The sequence below is a fragment of the Triturus cristatus genome, chromosome 10, assembly GCF_964204655.1.
Source record: "Triturus cristatus chromosome 10, aTriCri1.1, whole genome shotgun sequence".
In the NCBI taxonomy this organism is placed as follows: Eukaryota; Metazoa; Chordata; class Amphibia; order Caudata; family Salamandridae; genus Triturus; species Triturus cristatus.
In genome coordinates, this window is record NC_140593.1 from 883,967,464 (window position 1) to 883,987,766 (window position 20,303).

Below are 20,303 nucleotides of genomic sequence, written 5' to 3' on the forward strand. Positions count from 1 at the left end.
ATATTTGGGAATTCAATTTCACACTGACCCGGCATTAGTGATTTGAGAAAATTATGGTAGGGCAACGCGACGCCTAACTGGAAAAGTAGATAAATGGATCAGACTCCCGCTTTCGCTAATGGGGAGAATTACCATTATGAAAATGGTGATTCTACCAAGATTCTTATTTCTATTCCAAAATATACCCATTCTCCTACCCAAACACTTATTTAAAATTTGTCGCACACAGCTGATACATCTGGTGTGGGCCGGCAAACAGCCCCGTATAAGATGGAACTCTCTTACTCTACACTACAAGTTGGGCGGGTTGGGAGCCCCAGATCTAGAAAAGTATTACAGAGCCTCTAATAGCACATTTGCCTATTATTGAATACATGGTCTCCAGGACATACCTTTTTTATATTTGGGAAAAAAAGCACGGGTCCGCTTTCATTAACTAAGCTCCTATCGCGTCGGACCTCCAGGCGACTTAAGGTCTTTGATTCCCTGGCTGTCACTGTGCAGGCCTGGCAGATGTTACTACGTATGCAGGCAGGGCCTTTCTTGTACTCTCCAGAAATGCCAATCCAGTGGGGTGTATGGTTCTCGTTGGGCCAAGATGTGGGGGCAAGGCAGGCACTACAAACTATAGGAATCCCTAAAATAGGGCACTTTTTCAGAGATGGTGCACTAGTATCCTGGGAGGCCTTGCAACGGCTGGATGTGCAGCCGACCGGTACAGCACTATTTCACTTCTTTAGGGCCAGGCACAAGTGGAGTCCCTTTCTAGGGGACGACATGCTAGAACCGCAGGCTATGGCGCCAGTCACAACACTCATCAAGGTTGAGGAGCCCATTAAGCTAATCACGAAATTTACACTAGCCTACAAGACGCTCGTCTGTCTGAAGTCCTCAGTTAGACAGGATTGGCAGTGAGATCTGGGCACTCCATTGAGTAACAAAGAGTGGCAGTATTGTTGTTCCCCAACCCGCTCAGTCTCTCTCAATGGAAGGCATAGACTTATCCACTTTAAGTTTTTGGACAGGGCGTACTGTACCCCTGATCGCCAGTTTAGACGTGGGTTAGCAGAGACTTCCTGCTGCCAAAGATGTGGGGAGGAAGATGCGGGATTCTGGCATCTGGCTTGGCAGTGCTCCAGGATACAGGCATTCTGGGACAAAGTGTTTCAGGAACTGGGAATTATCATCAGTGCTGACTTGGAGGCGGACCCTAGAATGGCACTCCTGGTGTGGGATCTCTCAGTAGGTATGACAGTACGTCCGTTGCTAGCCATTGGACTTTTTCTAGCTAAGCGCCAGGTGGCATTGCGCTGGAGGGTCGGCCCACTGCTGCTGATTAAAGAATGGCATGCTGTATTGCAATACACAAGCTGATATATACATACAGGGAGTTACTCCCTCCCAGAAGCCGTCCCAGGAATTATTGGGGACCATACCAAGCATACCTCTCAAAGCTGCGGATGTAATCTCAGACCCACAACCCACTACCATCAGGGCACCGTCACAGGAGGTAGGAACATAGAAATATAAGGAGTCAATAGATAATGATACGACATCTCAAACTGGGCCAAGGAATGGGAGCTGGGTCTGCTGCAGGAACACTTGGCATACACGATTAGTGATGAAAGGTTTGTGAAGGCACTGCTGATATGGACTCAATCCTTGTCAGACTGCTGCATCACTCGTGTGCCAGATTGAAAGCAAGCCTTTCCCCCTGCACAAAGGGGAGGGCCTGTCTCTGGTGAGGCTGACTTGGAAGTGGTCTCTGGTCTCCAGCCACCACCATGCCTTTCATTGATGAATACATATTCTTGGTGTTTGCTGTTCTGGATCATCGTCTTTTCAGGCAACTGCACTGGGTTAATCTAAGTTTTTATTTTTTTAAATAAGTATCTCTTCGTTCTTCAGTATAGTGGATTTGAGATCACTGGCAAGGGTGTCCTGGATAAAGGATCTTGCACCTATAGTGTGCTTTAGCATTAGAGCAATGCAAGATGGTTCTGTTCCTGCACAGCCCCCTGGGGGCCTCTTCCTCCTCTCAGAGGAGTATATCCCTTCTCTAGTCAGAACTATGCTCTGAACTGGGAAAAGTAACTGCAGTGTACACTTCCATAGAGGAGTGGCATTGGAGTGATTTGTATGTAATGCCTACCTTCTTTAAGCTTAGACATTGCATCCAGAGGCACAACGTGCACGCCCCCATTGGCTGAATGGATGATTTGGATTATTTTGCATGTAAGAGGGCATGTGATTAAAGGTACAAGCACTTGGCAACATTCACACAAAATGAGGAAAGGTGAGCTCCTGCAGGGTAAACAGCAATTTGACAAGAAACAGTTAAGCACACACATGGGTGCAGGTTGGACAGGGATTGCGCAATAGCAACTCTCCTTAGAAATGCTAGCTTAGCTACAACAGATGGCAAAATAGACATCCTAACCTTCAGGATCAACACCTCAAAAGAAAGGTGGCCAAAAAAGCAGCAGGTCTGAATAGTGCTAAGATCAGAATATCAGGTGTAGAGGATGAAGTGAAAGACACCATTTGGAAAGTGGCTTAACTGAAAGAAGTGCTGGACAGATCTGAGGTATGGGTTAAGATTTCAAGGGTAGGTCTTGGCGGAATAAGATCAGGGGCGTGGGAGTTATGGAAACAACACACTCCAATAGAATGAAACAATTAGTCAAACCTCCAAGCGGAGATATTTGGCTGAGAAACATGTTCCTTGTGTATTATAGAGAAACAATGCTTTGGCTCAGTAGAGCATGAGCAGATATACAATTCAAAGGGAGCGCTTTTGTTTTTCCAAACTTAACCTGTATTTTGGAGGCCAGACTCCTTCCTTGAGATGAAAATCCAACTCCTTAAGAAGGGCCTACAATACACCATGCTTTTCAAAGAGGGATAAGGGGAAGACTGTTTTGGGCTGAGTAGTATGAGCCTTGGGTTGGGGGTCCTACTGGATGCCTCCTATCCATATTCTGGACGACAATGGCATGTACTACATTAAACTTGCCTAACACGAAGAGACATACTCTGATCTTGGAAGTGGTTGGGCATCACAAGCGTCTGGTATTACATGCAATGGAGACGTTGTTTCCCAAGGAGTTGTTTGTACAAAACACTCAAGGCACCCTGGGTAGAGTATAAGGTTGCTTGCATGTTTCACTTGTTAGCGGCATGCTAGGTGTCGTTTGGCAAATTCCCATTTTTGGGATGGGCTTTATTGGAGTAGGCAGCGTGTTGTGAAAGACTCTTGAAGGAGTGTTCTTTCAATAGCATTTGGGGCCTGTGGGGGGGAAGGGATGCTTTTGATCATTAGGATAGGTTATTGTATTGTGTTCACAGTAATGGATTTAATGATTGGTCCAGTAAACCTCTACACATGACAGGAGTACCAATGATTCATTTAACTGATGCATCACCAGATATATCCACTGATCAGCGGCTGATTACATTTCTTAGTTGGATAATATGGCTTTGATCCAAAGAAAGTGCGGCAAGTGCTGTCGATGAATCAACATGATATTGACATTGGCATGCTGCAAGAAGCGCACCATCAGCCGAAAGCAATACAGTATTCAGTCCAGTGTGGTAAACCAAGATACTCATCAAATACATCCTATTCTGGAATGGTGTCCACTTTAGTTTGGAAAATCCTAAACTTCATCCCTCTTGACTGATGAACAGGGGAAAAAGGTGATCGGAACATATGCACATGGTTGCTCTTGCATATAGAAATATCTATATGGCCCTTAAGTTGCCTCTCCATTCTTTCATCTGATCCTAAAAAAATGCTGTGATAGTATATCACACGTGATCTGGGGTGACTACATCAATACCATATTAGATCTAAAGTTGGATAGATCAATCCAAATGCCCAGGCTTTCAACTCTGCATTACTACCAATCTGACAAATTATGCATATGTGCAATCAGGTGAATGTTTGGAGGCTTCAGCTTCCAAGGAAGACCCAATATATACATATTATTCAACCGTTGATAATTCTAGTTTTAGGATCAGTATTTGACTAGTGACCCCCTAGGGTGCTTCTCTGGATGGTGGGATCATCTATGCTCCAGAGGACTCTCTGATCACGCCGGCTTAACATTGCTATATATGTTGCTTCCTCCAAGGAGCTGATCTTGTAGGTTACAACACAGTGCATTACTAGATTTGATATTCAAGTTCTTGATTGGGACACAAAGAACTGATTTATTGTGTTCACTTTCACAAGGGTTCATTGTCGAGTTGCTGCACCCTGTGCAAGGCCTAAAGTATACATTCATTCAATGTGCATGTTCATAGAATTTGGAGTCCTGGGTGCCCTATGCCATTGTTTTATCAATTTAGAAGCTGAAAAAGCAGTCAGAACTAGAACAACTTGGCCCATGCCAGATGGTTTCTACAAGATGATAATCCTAGTGAGATTCCTGCAATTTCATGCCTTGAGGGATACAATATCGCAGATAGCAGCCCCAGACGCGAAAGTTGTCACTCATCTAGTTGAGGTGCTTGAAGTATTTGCAGATTACTACACTAACTGTATTCATCAAATGGCACACCTCCCATCCTACAAATGAAGAATACTTAACAATATTGCCTTAGCATGGTTGGACAACCCGATGACAGCAGATCAACATTCCACTCTTTATAGAGGAAATCTCTAATACTATATCGGGGTTGTCCCGCTGTAGGGCTCCTGAAAGCAATGTGCTCCCTGTGAAGTGTTACAAAGTATCTAGACCTAATTTCCAGTCTTCTCAGTTGATTCAATGTGGCCGTAAAGAAGGCTAGTCTTTCCTCCACAGTAGGAGAGGCAATCATAACAGTGCACCTTTACAATGGACCCTATACAATGTTCTTCTTACTATCCATTGTCCTTTTAAATATTGAGAAGATACTTGATAAAATACTTGCAGATGAACTCCCATACAGTACATTGTAATATCCAAAATAAATATTGAGAAGATACTTGATAAAATACTTGCAGATGAACTCCCATACATTACATTGTAATACCCAAAATAAATATTGAGAAGATACTTGATAAAATACTTGCAGATGAACTCCCATACATTACATTGTAATACCCAAAATAAATATTGAGAAGATACTTGATAAAATACTTGCAGATGAACTCCCATACATTACATTGTAATACGCAAAATAAATATTGAGAAGATACTTGATAAAATACTTGCAGATGAACTCCCATACATTACATTGTAATACCCAAACAATCTGGGTTTGTTCTGCAGAGGTTTCCTGAAACTGCCTTTCCTTTTCCAAATGGATATGCTTCGGCGGATTGAGAGATGCCTTGCAGCAAGCTTTTGCATATAGTAAAAAAAAAAAAAGAAAAATGACAGTTAAAAACAGATGCATGCCACACTATTTTGAGTTGTGTGGCCCATCGAATGTTATTCCCTGCTGTGGGTGATATTCTCGAAAGGACGCAGAGTCCATTTTTAAGGTTTGTTTGTATATAGATGCACAGTCCCAGTGATTTGTGATAAAGACCCACAGATCGAAACGTGTTGTGTCTCTGAGAAGTAATTAGCTCTCTGGTGTGGCTTACATTCTTCCTGTGCCAATGGTGATAAGGAAGCTCTTTTCTTTGTTGTTGCAGGGAACCGAGAAATCCTCTGTGTAAGCCTCTACCATTCAAGCAGTCAGTCCTTTGATCTCTTGGCGTGTTGTGTGGAATATATATTTGCTGTCCCATTGTGTGGATGATATAGCACTTTATGTGCAGCACCCAAACACGACATATAGCCTTTAAATTGGGGAAACTAACAGATTAATCTCCCACTGTTGGTGCACATACACTGGGATAAATCTGAATTCTAACCACTGACTCCAGCGAAATCTGATAGTGAATATCCAATACTGTAGCAACCAAGCTATGAAATACCTGGTTATACATGTAAACCGAGACCTGTCTTGGATAGTCTCTATGAACTATAACATTGCCCTGGACAGATTGGAGGTACAAATAGTTAGATGGGGAACATTCTCCCCTTCATTACTATTATACATTATGATAATTAAAATGGTGGTTCTTTCCACATTCGTGTATTTGTTCAACAAAATAAGAATATGGTTATCATACAAGTTTTCCACAAACTTGGACCTGTCTGCCTAGAGTGGTCTGGGACAGGGGATGAGCAAACATTAGATGAAAGAATGCTGATACCCATGGAACGTAGAGGATTAATGGTGCAAAACTTTCATATATATTACTTGGCAGCAAAGCACATTGCAGCATTCTGGTGTCCTCTGCTCCACACCAAGCACTTAACAATAAAATGTACGCTTTTTCCCTACAAACTACATTGTGTAGATGACCAAGCCGTGTTAAACAATCAATACGTTAACTCCACATTTCAAGCCTGGTGGAGTCTGGTGCTCCGAATTAGGCTTCAAGTGGCCTATTAGCTAATATTGCAGATAACTCAAATGTGTCTCTTTTAATTGAGAGGGTGATCATATGGACACTACACATTCTCAGCCTGAAGACATTGAAATCCTCTGCCCAGATAATCAGTTCTTGCCATTGCAAGCATGTGACAGAGGCACATTTCTTTCCACTATTGCCATATTGTAGGCTGCAACATTCAGTCTCTGTACTCTGCCTGTCATTTCAACAGACCCAGGGGACTAGATGGATCTTACAAAACTGATGTAGAGCAAGTTTGTAATTAGAACTTGCAATACATGCTGATATTAATACACCTAAAACATATAGCTCCAGTCCCAGCTAGGCAACATTCGCAAGCTGATTTGGGTCCTGTATGAACCAATGACTGCTGAAATTGTTGTTATGCAACGTATTCCATTTAATCATTGGTGTAAACTCATACATTTTAGGTTTTTACACAGTTTATATATCGCCCCAAAAGAGATGCCTTACTTTAATAGCAGGGAAAATATTGGATGCAAGATACTCCTTACTGAGGATGTTGACTCTACAGCACTTCTGGTTAGTGAAACAATGCATAACAAAGGAAAGAATGAGTAGTAGACCTTCACTGCTTATAGATTGGATAACGGCTGTAATGTATTGTAAAGAGGTGGTTGAAAATGACTTTGCATTAATTCCCCCCTCAGCCAGGATTCAAGACTTTTGGAACCTGTTGTGAATCTGTATTCTGGAACAAGTCAGTGGCTTGGACTAAACTCAGTCTTAAAATAAATCTACAGATGCACAATTTTATATGCATGGGCACCATTAGGCAAGATCGTGAGGCCCATCTCAGGACTCTTAACTGTAGGATTGCCTACATTGCTTATTTGCAGAATGTGTGGCTGTAAATGCACATGCTCTGCCTACTCTTGTCTTCAAAGAAGTGTTTTGAATCACAAGGTATCAGTGACTCCTTGTTTAGAAGTGAAAGCACACGGGCACAGACCCGATTGTTAGACGGTTTTCTCCAGACTTGTCAAATGTTACTCCTGGCTTTCACCCTTTTGAAGCTGAACATCAAGGTCCTAGTGCATGTTTCTTCCCTTCCCATCACAGAGAATAGTTCTACTAAGATGCTTGTTCCGTTTCTCTCTTCGCTTGACCTCCTCTGGACATCGTTGTCTGATACCTGGCCTCCAGGCCCTTGGACTCCCTGCCATTTGGGGCCCAGATCTTCCTTATCAACTCCAGATAATGAAGACCCGCAAAGGGGAAATGGAATGGATGTCCTTAAAGAGGTGCCCCTGGTGCCATTCAAATTATCCCTGGCTGACCTCCAGCTGCCTGTGCCTCTCCCCAGAGCACTAGGACACCAGCAACCCCTATGCTATGAGGGCAGTGTGGGGATTGGCCTGTGGGGTTTCTGTAGCCCGGCTGTTCAATACAGCAGGGCTGGAGAAACCTAAGTGCGCATGGGTGTTTGGTTGGCTAAACACATATGTGCACTTAGGGAGTGACCATAGCACTCCTTCTCCCATGCCTCGACCGCCCCACTCCCTACAGCGCTGGCTCAGAGCCGGCAAATGAAAAATAAAAAAATGCTAGACCATCGTGTTTTTTTTCCCCATTTGTTGGCTCTGAGCCAGGCAGTAGGGCGACACTCCTCCGACATTGCAAAGGAGCCACCGCTGCTAAGGTTGCCGAAAACCATGTCAATCATCAGCTGATGAATTTTGTTGAAGAGAAGGAACTAATTCATGAGTCCCAGTCTGGTTTCAGACCACTTTTTAGCACAGAATCTGCCCTCCTAATTGCTTCTGAATCTTTGCGTCTCTGCTGATGAGGGCAAGACAGCTGCCTTGGTTAGGCTCGACCTAAGTGCGGCCTTTGACACCGTGTCCCATGGCTTGTTATTAGAACATCTTTGGAGATGTGGTGTGGGGGGTTGTACACTCGGCTGGATTGCGGACTTCCTCCAAGGTTGGACTTTCAAAGAATTTCGCAGTTTTATATATCTGAGATACTACCTCTTCAGCAGGGAGTGCCACAGGGCTCGGCTCTTAGCCCAATTCTAGTTAACCTGTACATGCACTCCCTTGCGGAAGTAATTGAATGCTGCAGCGTTAAATTAGTATCATATGCCAATGACACCCAATTGATTATAACTCTGGTGGAGGATAATGGTAAAGCTGTAGCCAATTTTAAGGCATGTCTCAATGGATAGACTCAAGCTGCCTTAAAGTAAATGCAGGAAAAACATAAATCCTGGTAGTAGGAAAGCAACCATCTTTATGGTCTACTACCGCATTGTGGCCAAATGAATTAGGCCCTATGCCTACCTTCAATCAAAGGTAAAAAACCTTGGCATCTGGTTTGACGCCACTTAGTCTTTTGACAATCCGATGCTTAGGAATACTAAAGATGCTACAAAAAATCATAGGGCTCCTGCCTGATTCTGCTAATAAAAATGGTCATCCAAGCACTTGTGGTGTCATGTATTGACTACTGCAATGTGCTTTATCTAGGGACTTTTAAGGGCAGGCTCGAAATTCTCCAAAGGGTTCAAATTACTGCTGCCAGTATGCTCCTAAATATTCCAAGATGCTCGTCCATAGGCACAGCTTTTGGTAACCTATTGGCTCCTCATCAAGAACAGAATCTCTTTCAAAGCACTATGCTTTGTTCACTGAAACCAAAATCAAAAATGTCCTCACTATCTCTTTCCTATGATTAAATCCTGTCTTCCTAGAAGATGCCTTAGATCTTCAGGGCCTGCCGGATAGTGATTCCTAAAAAAACATAGAGTACGTCTGGGAGGTAGTACCTTTGGCATTTTGGCTGCTAGACTCTGGAACTTGCTCCCTCTGAATCTAAAACTTGAACCTTCTGAAGTCCTAATCTGATTTTTAAAAAAAAGAAAACTTGGTTCTTCGGACAATCCATAGGTCTAGTCAGTACTAGGTCAGCTTTCTGCCAGGCTCTCATCTGGAATCCAGCACAGGGACACTCTGAGTTGGAGTAACCAGGTGCTTTACAAATCTCTTAACATAACATCACATATGAACTCAGAATATATCAATATGGGCAATGTAATGGAAAGTTATACAACTGCTGATCACCTTCACACTAGAAGCGGTCCTAAAATGTAGTACTCAAATGTAGTAAAACAGACGTTGAATGGTCTAGGGACCCTTGGGCATCCACGATGTCTACTCAGGGGGTCCGCAACTGCTTAGAAAATGAAATATATTAAACAAAATATCAACAGATTAATAGAGTGCATATAAATAAAGACGCCAATGTAAAATTGAAAGTTTTAAAACCTTGTGTAAATCTGAAAATTTGACATCTGCGGCTAAAAAATAAGTTGGTATCCTCTGATTCATTTGTGGGAGAAGAGCGTGTGCATCAAACCGAATGAATTGAGAAAAGCTCCAACCTTGCCAATTATATTTTTTATATATATTTGTGGATTAAATAAAATATTTCATCATTTGTATATTTGATGAATTCTTGTTTCTGTATTTTTGTGTATGTTACGATTCAAATCATCAAAATTGTTGTGGCCAAGGTCTCCGGCTTCTAGTAATGATTAAGTGGTTGTTCAAAAGGCTTACAAACCTCTCAGGGCTATCCAGAAAAAGACCCTACAAAAACCCAAAAAGGGGACATGTTAGAAATGGGGTCAATACCACAAAAACTTGCAAAGCTAGCTCAATGCACCAACCTCCTAGACTACTCCAATCCTACTGAAAAGGACACTAAAAATAAACACATCTCCAAAGTTTCTTGGACCCATACACTTTCCAGAGACCACACCATAGCCAAACATCACCCAGCTGCAACCATCGCTGCCTTTGGGACCATCCACCACAATGTCAGGGATCAGGGTAACCTGCCTTTCCTCCTTGATTTTTTGGTAAACTCAAGGCACTGAGACAAAATCCTCAAGTGGCAGCTGAACTCATTCACACCAAATCACAAATAGCACACTTTCTGAATGAAGATCTAGCTTTCGACCAATTTGGTGTAAATCTGTTTCTTTATCCAAAATTTCTAAGGGAAATTGCATGAAAACACATTTTGTGGGACGCTCTAATTTCTCAGCTCCCAGTTTGACAGATCACCCCAAAACCTTCCAGGAAGAAGCTGAGGTGAAAGATCGTCTTTATTTATTTCAAAATTCCTGTTTTAGTGATGGGTATCTGCGATTCGAACTAAACTGTAATACCAAAGCACTATTGGAACTTGGTTATGAACTTGAATTTGCACTGCGTACTGGTTTACTAATTGTAATTGCAGAAACGTATATATATTTAGAACGTAAAAGCAAGATGTTAGTAAAAATGGCTTAATATATCTTTTACTAAATAAGATATTCATAGTTGTTTTCCAAAAACTAATATGTTGTAACTGAAGACACCAGTTGCAGCAGGGGGATCCTCACAATATCATAATCCTGATTTTTAAAGCAAAGATTGTGTTCTGTGACGAGCACCATTGTTACATGGCTTTGATATTTTTAATCTGCCGGCCATCCTGTCACTCCAGTTGAAACTGATTATCCTGATCTTATTGCAGATTCACCTATCTGGCTGTTGCTGAATGTTGAAGCAGCCTCTGCAGTTCCATTTGACTAAACAAGGTAATTTAAGATTTTTGGCTTTTAGAAGTTTGCTTGTTTGCGCAGGCTTTCCAGCTTTACTAGGCTCCTCTATAGCCTGGTGCATTCCTGGAGAGCTTGCAAGATCAACACTGAGGTTAATTTAGGCCTCCTCCTGTTCTCTCGGGGGGATGTTATCGAAGTCTCAAACAGCTGTTTCAATTGTGGGTTCACTTTCTATCCCATGGGACTCTCCAGGGGGCAGGGGGAGTGTTATGAGCCCTATGGATTACTATATTTTTATTCCCAACATGTCTTCAGTTTTGGGCTAATTGCCATATGTTTAAATTAGGAAGGGCAGGCATAGTGGTTATCGGTGCATAAAATGTAGCTTGTGCCATGCCAAAAATGTTGTCTATGGGAAAGGCTTTCTGAGTAAACCAGGTAATGTCCTCTAGACCGCTTCTGGCGAAATGGGAAGCTGGACTGCTTAGCCCAGATAACTCCAGCGTTCAGCCCCTTTATCACAGGGATCTTCTTTTAGAACATAGTACTAAAAAAGGGAGCTGGTTTCCACTGGAAGTGTGTGTACTGTTCAGAGTAGCGATTTAATGCAGACAGTTATCTGAGGAGCATTTCCCTATATGGGAAATGCACAGCATGCCAAATATTTACTTTTTAACCTGAGTGCAGGAAAGCATTTCCCATGCTATCATTCTCACAATACATGTTCAACATCATCTCCTACACCAACAACACCCATTTCATCCTCTCGCTGTAGGACGACCCCCTCCCCTACCTAAGCCTGCTTCCACAGATGCATGATGAATGTCGCTGACTGGATGAAGGATAACTGTCTCAAGCTCAACACAGATAAGACAGAAGTCCTCATCTTCGGGAACAACACCTCACCATGGAACGACACATGGCGGCCCACTGAACTTGGCCCACCACCCGTCCCGACAGGCCCAGCCTACAACCTTGGCATCATATTGGACAGCAAGCTATATATGAAGAAACAGGTAAACGCAGTAGGGTGCTTCCACATCCTACTTATGCTCTGCAATATCTACAAATAGCTCCCAATCAACATCAGAAGAACCGTCAAGCAGGCCCTCGTCACCAGCAGGCTGGACTATGGGAACACACTCTACAAAGGAATCACCGCACGCCTCTTGAAGAGACTACAAACCATACAAAATTCTGCAGTAATACATCCTTGACCTCCCCAAGCAGATCCACACCACACCTCAAGAAACAACACTGGCTTCCAATCCAGAAGAGATGCCAGTTCAAGATATTGACCCATGCATTCAAAGCCCTGCACAACGAAGGACCAGCATACATCCGCAAACGCATGACCTTCCACCGACCAACCAGATACCTACAATCCGCTGCCCTCTTCCTCGCAAACGCCCCTCGGATCTGTTGTGGCAATAGCGGAGGATGCTCCTTCTCACACCTTGCGGCCAGAGCTTGGAACGACCTTCCCCTGCATCTCAGGACCACCTTATCACTCAAATGAACAGTTAACAACATAGCAGCTAGCAATCTCCTGTGCCTTGAAACCCTCCTTGGTAATTTGCTGCGCTTTACAAATCCTTCATTGCTTGTGGTGCAGTCCTAGAGGGGTCATTGGGTTGACGTTCCTCGGCATGGAATACAAGAGTAGCAAACCACTCTGCTAGTACCTGCATCATGAGAAAATCCATTCATTTTATATTGAATGTGAGGAGGGCTTAATGCTCCTCCACTCTTTTGGGGATTTGTTTGGGCTTTAGACTTATTGAACAAAAAAAACAACATGCAAAACATTAATATCTCTAATGGCCACGCAATCTACCTCCAGATTAGAACAGCTGACTGTATGACACAGTCTTAGATAAACTGCTGTTCGGAAATTGGCAGAAAATGCTTAATGGTTTGTTAACATAATGTCACCCGAACCTCCATCTTGTTCAGACAGCCTTTCTGAGATTTATCACTTTAAATTGGAATATTTTCATGGATATTTGGAGGTCGTTAGAGACTAGTAACAAATATATCTGGTCAGGGAGACTTGAGCTGCCCAGTGGTGCCTGACTGCAACACACAAACTAATTACTGCTGCTGGCAATTGCCGCGCAGCTATTCCATGCCAGCTGGGGCAGAGCATGGAGGAGGTTGTGCAGAGGAGGGTGAAGCACGGACAGTAAGATGCTATTCTTTTATATATAGCCAAAAGCTAGAAAAGGTTTGTCTTATTCCTTATGAGATATTTAGATGTGGATAAATGTAAGAAATACCAATATAGAAATAACTTGGTTACTGGCCTTCCCTCCTGTTCTATAGCATTCCAAACTTCGGTAAGATCTCCCTCTGCATCCATACTTTAGTTCACTATTTAAAAAAAAATATATTTTTAACCTCTCACTGATCCTTATGATGCTAGTCAACTTGCCCACTTATAAATGCTGTTATCCAGCAGTAAAACCCCATTGAATTGTGCTTTTTAGTTAGTTTAATTGCCTTCCACTATGACTACTACTGTACCGTAGGTAAATATGCACAACTGTGCATTGCAGGGCCCAGATCACTATATTCTCCTTGCTACATATCAAGCTTTGCTTCCCCATTCAACCTCATCCTGCATATGGTTCATGCTAAACAGTTACCCCTCTTCTTCACTATTTTCTTGGCTATGGTTTAATTATTTTAGAAGTAACTTTGCTAGCCAGTATAGCTTCTTTAACTTTTAAAACAGCTATTTGTGCTAGCTTTAGAAACCTGTTTTTGCCTGTGGTGCGATTTTTAACATTCAGTCTTGTATACATGCAGGTAGGAATCTCCCTTCATTATACCAGTCATCTGAGGTACAAAGGAGGTCTGGCTAATATACATGCGAAAATAATGATTTAGTAAATTGCATTTATTTGCTTCTTCCTTCAGTGGCTTGACTTTGTCACCTTCGACTAGAAAAAAATGCCTGCTAAATCTGAATCCTAGAAACAAGACCGCCACTTCTTAATATCAGTCACAAGTGCAATGTTATCCTGCTCAGACACCTTTCAGACCTAGAATAATGGCTCACTGGATTGATTAGGTCATTGTAATTTTATGTAACGAATGTATCCTCTTAATGCACTTGTGTTTATTTTTATGTACATTTTATGATGCTTGTCTCAATGTGTTCACTAAATAACATACCACCCAGGTGTAAAATCAGAACATAAAGATGAGTTTATGCTCTGATATGCAGAGGACAAGAAATTAGAAATCTGCAACTCCCTGGGAAACGAACATTGGCAAAGTCAATGATTCCTGAAAGGAGACTTTTTTTATTTTTGGTGTATGAGTAGATGGATTAGTTGAAGATTGCAATAATGAGTCAATGAGTGTGCATGTATGTGTCAGTACATGGATTGGTAGTAGATGACTACATAGATAAGAGTCTGTGCGTGGATTGGAAACATTCACTCATTGACTTATTCTTGCACTCACCCCCTTCCAGTGCTTTTTTTTTTTAGCATACATTACATACCAGTGGGGCAACCCAACAACAACCCGAAGGACCTGGGCAACTTGTGATGTTGAAACATCGACTCTTTAACAAGCGTGGATAGGATAGTTGGTCCACCAAGGGGCTATTATGATTAAGACAGTGACCCTTTTTCAACGAGATAACATTTATGTTGTACAATAAATACAACTGACAGGCTTCCCTGTATTGATTATGCTATATATATGATTTCCTCCTTTCGTTCTCTATTACATTTCATGCACAGGCACTCTTTATGGGCACCTTCTTTCTCCTAAATTTGTCTGGAGCAACCATTTGTAAAAAAATAATGTATTTATACTGCTAAATTTGCATATATAAAAAAAGTCGTGCATTTACTTGTGTGTGATAAGAATTGATATATACACTCTACAGTTTTGATAAAAGCAATATATCTTATCCCCTGCCTCAAGTTTGAGGAGGCGGTCTGGTTAGTTGAAAGTAGGATAAGTTAATTGGTTTAGCCTTGTCCTTTCTGTAGGTCTCTCCGATTGGACCACTGTTGCCCATCTCAGTGCTTTTTTAAGAGCAGATGCCTAACTTTCTATGCAAGCCTGACCAGGCTTCAAGCTACATTGCTAAATGCTGAAAAGTACGCTTAAAAGTTTGACATATTATAAATACAGACTTTGTTAGATCCGTTTATACATTAGTGGTTGGAAACGGTTACAAACATACCAACTTTTTGATTCTTCTTACAGGTGGACCTTCCAAAGCTTGATGCTGCATAGAGTTTCCCAGGAGGATATGGAGTTTCCAGAAGAGCCCTAGCAATCTTGAACTTTTGCAGTCACATGCAGACAAATGTCTGGTTGCGAGCTTTTGCATTCAGAGATCTAGAAGGGTGTGTTTTGTGTGTTTGTGTGGGCAGAGGGGCCGGGTAAGGGAGGGTTAGGCGACAGCCTTTATACTCTGTTATACCAGGAAGTGAATTTCCACTTATTGCAGTGTTGGGGTCCCATACACATCCGGCTTGTGAGCTGCATGCATGACATTTCAGCTCTTTCTTGAAAAGGACATCATATTCCAAATGCCAGAGCTGTGGCGACATTATTTATCTAGAAAAACCTCTTCATTGTTATATGACTGATTTTATTAATATAGCACTGACTGTGACTGGGCAGCTCATCTAAGGTGGTTGTTTCTGTGTATTCTAGTATTTATCCTGTTTGTGTCAATACATTGTCTGCTAGTACCTGAATTGAAATGAAAAAAACATGCTGAATGGAATGCAATCTTTCACTTCTTAAACTTCTTCCTCATATCCTACGATCTTTGCCTTCTAATAAGCATATGAAAAAAAACCCTAACAATAAATAATTGTTCACTGAGAATTTTATGGTTGTAATTTCTGCATGGTTAACAGCTACGTTGGCGTAAATGAACACTTATGTAGTGTATATTGTACGAGCCATGCATAGCTGATGGTGATGTGCAAATGTACACCTGGGCATTCCTGTGCTGGCCAACTTTCTAGATGATTATTATTATTAGATTTTTATGAAGCGCAAACAAGCTACCAAGTTGGGATTCCTGGCGCTAACAGAGGAAATAACTAACAGGGTGTCTAAAAAGAGGCCTAACAATTTATCTAAAAAGATGTGTTTATAGTTATTTTCTAAAACTTAACAGATTGTTGTTGGACCTAAGCTGTGAGGGAAGAGAGTTCCATAACTTGGCAGTGAGGAAAACAAATGATCTTCCTCCTCCGCTCGCACTCTTTATCCTTGGATCTGTTAGGAGGTATAGATTGTTCAATCTTAGTGCTCTTGTAGCTGTATATGAGGGGATAGAGGATGATCTATGTCCATTCTGCTGGTGTGGTGCCAACTGAGAGGATCCCCAACATCATGGTGGAAAACATTGTAGACGAGAGGGGTTGCTCCAGAAAAACATTTGACTGTATGGGTTTGCAGAGAAACAACTAGTCCAAAAGGGGAAGAGTAACATCTGGCAGGATGTCACTTGAAGTGCACTACAGTGAGGATCATTGGAACAAAGGAGTCTGATGTGCAAAAGATTAACTGTGCCAGGGCTCTTGACGGAAGATGCTGAATCTTACAGGTTTTTTTTGTTGGTTTTATAATTTTCCTGAAAGAATGAATATGTCATTGATCTTTATACATTGAGGACATCTACATGGAGTTCACTAGTAACCCACAATAGTGCCTGCTATAGGCTACAGACTGTTTGTATCCTGGTTTCCAATAAAGGCTATTTTTGTTTACATACTGTCCCTTCTGACACCGTCACAGAAGGTGCAGCCCTAGCTCATCGCATTACAGAGAACAGTGTTGGTAGCCTAATGATTTTAGTGGTCTTAGACAACCTTGGAAAGCTCCCCAAGTGGTAGCTGTGGAGAGCAGGTTAATTCAGAAGGAGTGTAAAGCAGCTTGTTTTCCCAGAACATAATCTTATAGGTATAGATTAAGTGAAAAAGAATCACACAGTATATTTATAAAAATATGTATTTATTCTAAGACACTAACTAGTACATACAGATGTCTCCTAGCCGGAGACATACAAAATGCACACAATACTTTGCAATTGAAACAGGTAAGTAGCACAGAATACACAGTGGTCACCAGGGGGGACTAAACCATATACTAAAATAGTGGTATGCGAACCAAGACTCGAGTCAAGACAATAGACAGAGGACGTAGAAGTGCTGGGGACCAAAGGAACCACCCAAGGTGAGAATCTAGAAGCCTCACTGAGGTTGTGTGCAGTGAGGGAATACAACTGTATTAATCTAATGTGTAAGTCGCGATTGCAATTTTAAAGAAGAGGACCCTTCCCAGTGGACACTGAAGAAACCCTGTGGAAGACCGAAGGTGGGAGAGCCACGCCACCCGTGGATACCTTAAGAACCAGATACCCGCCCCAGGGGAGCCGGATGCATTGGTGTGAAGTGGCGTCGGAAACTGCCATCAAACCCAATGGAGGACTTCAGGAAGATGCAGCAGGAGGCACGGAAGACCAATGCTGACCAATGTCGGGTGTTGTATGAGAGTTGATGGTGCCCTTGGAACTGCAGCTGTGAGGACCAGGCAATGCTGTGGAAGACCAGGAACTGTTTACGAGCTGTTCCACGTTGGATGTTGAGAGTTAAAGGATCAGTGTCCGGCAGGAGCACCAACAAGCCTTGGCAACTGGAAACAACGTGGAAGTAAAAGATGGTGCAATGTCGGGACCAGCAAGGTCCAGGAGACTCACCACAAGCAAGGGAGTTTGGGCAGGCCTGAGCAATGAGCGGAGCCCAAAGAATTCAAAAGTGACCCTCAAGAGGACCCACAGGCCGACTGCACTGGAGTCACAATGGACCTCGAGCAGCCCACCAAGGATGCAGAACCATGGTGCAAGTGATGTGGTGAGGATGAAGATCTTGATCGTTGGAGATGCTTGAGGTTGGGGCTACTTGGAGCCCGAAGATCTTGGTGGAAGGAAGCCAACAGGCCTTTGCAACTGCAAGTTGATACAGTGCACAGGGCTTCAGTTCCTGTGGCTCCGACGAGGGACACTGGCCTCAAACTTGGGGAGAGGACAGAGAAGGCCGCAAGGGATGTGGAGGACCCCCACTTGTGTTACTGAGCCTTTCGGAGTCCGCAGGAGCCCAGGATCAGCAGACTGGTCATCTTGGTTGCGGTGCCTGCAGATGCAGGGAAGTGACTCCTTCACTTCAAGGGAGATTCCGTCAGGTGTCTTGGATGTGCACAGGCCCTGGACGGGTTCCTGTATGGAGCCCAGGCATGGACGTTGCAGCAGACGAGCAGGGCAAACAGATCAGGAGCAGCTGGAGTCTTCCCCGTTGCAGCTTTGATGCCCAGAGCGAAGTCCAGAGTGCCCAGAGAGTCGAAGTGCTGTCTAAATTGTATCTTGTCCCACAATGAATCTATGGACCCACCCTCAGGTAAACTCTTGAGTACCCTTAGGAAAGGGTTGGGATGATACAGGGGTCCCTCTCTAAGGAGGGGCTGGACAAGGGGGAGGATACTCCCCTGTCCTTTGTCCAGTTTCACTCCAGAGCGAAAGCCAACGGCTTCCTGAACTGGTTTGAGCTGGACTATACATGGAGGGTACCAAATGTGCCCTGCACGCAGACTATGTGGTGCTGGCAAGCGCTCCCACCCTGCCGCAATACACTAAACCCTGTCTGGGAGGTGGTCACACCTCCCTGTGACAGGGATGCCCATTGTTCTGCCTTCCCCTGCTCTAGCTAGGCTCAGCAGCAGGAGGGCAGAATTGTGTCTCTGGTCGGCAGCAGCCAAGTTGTGCTGTCTGGGTCTAGAAGACAGGCAACAAGTGGGGGTAACCATAGAAGCAGATCCTACTTTCCTACAGGAAGTAATAAGAAATTATTTGTAATTAGATGACTACATCATACCCAAGGAATTTGATAAATCACCCACCCAACCAGATTCCCCTTGGAACAACATCGCCATATATATATATATATATATATATATACTAATAAAGAGAGCTGATAGAAGTTAAATCTCCCAATGGCTCCAGTGGAGCTACAATGCTTTCGGTACATAACCTTACTGGACAACATGTGGTCTGAAGGTCTAAAACAGACACCAGCTACGGTTCAAGTGGCCGTTCCACATTTGGAGAAAAAGTACTGTGCCCCGGATTTGGCCCCTGCCTGCTTTACGGGTCACCTGAAGCCAGGCTGTGTTATAACCTCAGCAGCCCAGTGCAAATCGAAGATCCCAATCGCGCTATCACCAGCCCTTCCGGGCAGAGACGGCCGCCGCATTTGATAATCTAAGCTGACGAGCTAGTTCAATGGCAGCAACATCAATCAAAGCTACCAGTGCTTTAGCAATATTTGGTCGTTATGATTACCAGCTATTGCAGGCCATCTTGCCACTAATAGACTTCATTCCATAGGACATGATTAAAGCTGCAAGAGTGATAATAAAGGAACAATAGCCACTGCAACAATCACTAATGCTGCAGTGAACGTTTTCAATGCAGGCTTCCATCATCTTGCAGGAGCAGTGCTGTTACAACAGCAAGGATGGTTGAGATCTACAACTGTCCGTCTAGAGGTCCAATCAAAAATATGTGATTTCCCTTCGGCGATCTCACCCTGTTAGGGATAAATGTGGATGAGGCACTACAGAACATTAAGACATATACTCCAAAATAAATGCCTATGAGCTTTATAGTATTGACCGCACATAAATTCCAGGCCTGCAGGGCAGCCTTTAATCCGTATGAAGGTCAGGGAAGGCCATATGACCCCTACCCCCCCCCCCCCAACCACACACACAAATAATAAACTGAATATGACTAACAATACACAACCAACCGAATCCGAGGGTGAAGGTAAAGATCGTCTGGAAGGAAGAGGAGCGCCTCTCATACTTGCTCCAATGTTAACCAAAAGAGCTCCTAATTTCCCATAGCTGCCCCCCACCACCTTCCCTTTTACCACAGGTAGGTGGGGATATTTCCCCTTATTTGCACCTGCATAGGAGTCCATACCATCGGACCAATGGTTGCTGCAGAGTATACACTCAGTGGGTTTCTGTACAAACTCCAACATATGTCCTGTCTGCCAGGCCGCCCAGGAAAGAACATCTTCACGTATGAACTACAACAGGAAATTCTCCTAAAGGGTGCGATGGAGACACTTCAGAGCCAAGGGATTTTATTTCAGATTATTTTAGATAAAGAAGAAAACTGAACACTCTTTTGGCATGGTACTGCTCCAAGAAATCCTCCTGATGATCCAGGAAGGA

The 20,303-nt window shown here is 43.2% G+C and overlaps 1 long non-coding RNA gene across 13 annotated transcripts in view; it reads left to right on the top strand.

The window, feature by feature from the left end:
* LOC146796168 (uncharacterized) overlaps positions 1–15,884 on the top strand; it is a 94,712-nt gene extending 78,828 nt beyond the window's left edge. For all 13 annotated transcript variants that reach the window (XR_014969560.1, XR_014969561.1, XR_014969559.1 and 10 more), the window contains 2 exons: positions 10,991–11,054; positions 15,252–15,884. This is a non-coding gene — a long non-coding RNA (uncharacterized LOC146796168). The remainder of the gene's footprint in view (positions 1–10,990; positions 11,055–15,251) is intronic.
* The last annotated feature ends 4,419 nt before the right edge of the window (positions 15,885–20,303 follow it).